This window comes from Trichechus manatus, unplaced genomic scaffold, assembly GCF_000243295.1.
Source record: "Trichechus manatus latirostris isolate Lorelei unplaced genomic scaffold, TriManLat1.0 scaffold00088, whole genome shotgun sequence".
Classification (NCBI taxonomy): domain Eukaryota; kingdom Metazoa; phylum Chordata; class Mammalia; order Sirenia; family Trichechidae; genus Trichechus; species Trichechus manatus.
The window spans coordinates 1,594,312-1,595,074 of record NW_004444024.1 but is presented as its reverse complement, the minus strand read 5'-3'; the positions used below and the strand labels follow the sequence as shown (position 1 = coordinate 1,595,074).

General features: G+C 53.9%; 1 protein-coding gene across 1 annotated transcript in view; it reads left to right on the top strand.

Annotated features, from left to right (window-relative positions):
• Window positions 1-763, top strand: part of ARAP1 (ArfGAP with RhoGAP domain, ankyrin repeat and PH domain 1) — a 58,825-nt gene that overhangs the window by 5,165 nt on the left and 52,897 nt on the right. The window lies entirely within an intron of this gene.

Here is a 763-nt window from a genome sequence, read left to right as displayed (position 1 = left end):
AAAAAAAAAAAAAAAAATTCTGTATGGGAGACTAACTTGAAATGTAAACTTCATTTAATTACAACAATAAAAAAAAAAGTGGTCATGAATACCCTCTAAAGCCATCATCATGTAGAGCCCCTCAGTTTGCAGGTTAACCCTGCCCTAATGGCAAGAGACCTGGCTCTGCCCCAGGCTGGGAGTAGGGGGAATCTGTCCATTCCACCCCTCACCCCTACCCCCAAACAGCTGGCCATCTGAGCAGCAGGGGTGGTGACCTGCCCAGAAATACCCTCTTTTTTTTTCCCTCAACCTCCCACACATGTTTAGGGATGGGGACTCGGTGGCCTTATGCCCCCTGCCTCAGTTACCCCACCTCCGCCTTTGCCCCGCTCATGGCTCCGTGAGTCCCTCACCTCTCTGACCAGCTCTTTGTGGGGGAAGTCATGGAGCTGCACAGATTCTCCTCCATCCCCTCCTTGGGGGCCATCCAGCTTCCTCGATAGACCCTGGAGATTCCTACCACAGCCTGTCTATGCATCCCTACCACTGGCCCTGGAGGAGGGCCAAGAATGGGAAGTCCTGACTCCCCTTTACCACTTGTGTGGCCCTGCCTGTGACAGGCCTGTCTGGTTGCCTTCCTCACCCTCACTGGAAGGCATACCTCTGGTCTAACTTCCCTCCCCAGCAGAAGGCCTACCTCAGGTCTAACTTCCCTCCCCAGCAGAAGGCCTACCTCTGGTCTAACCTCCCTCCCCAGCAGAAGGCCTACCTCTGGTCTAAC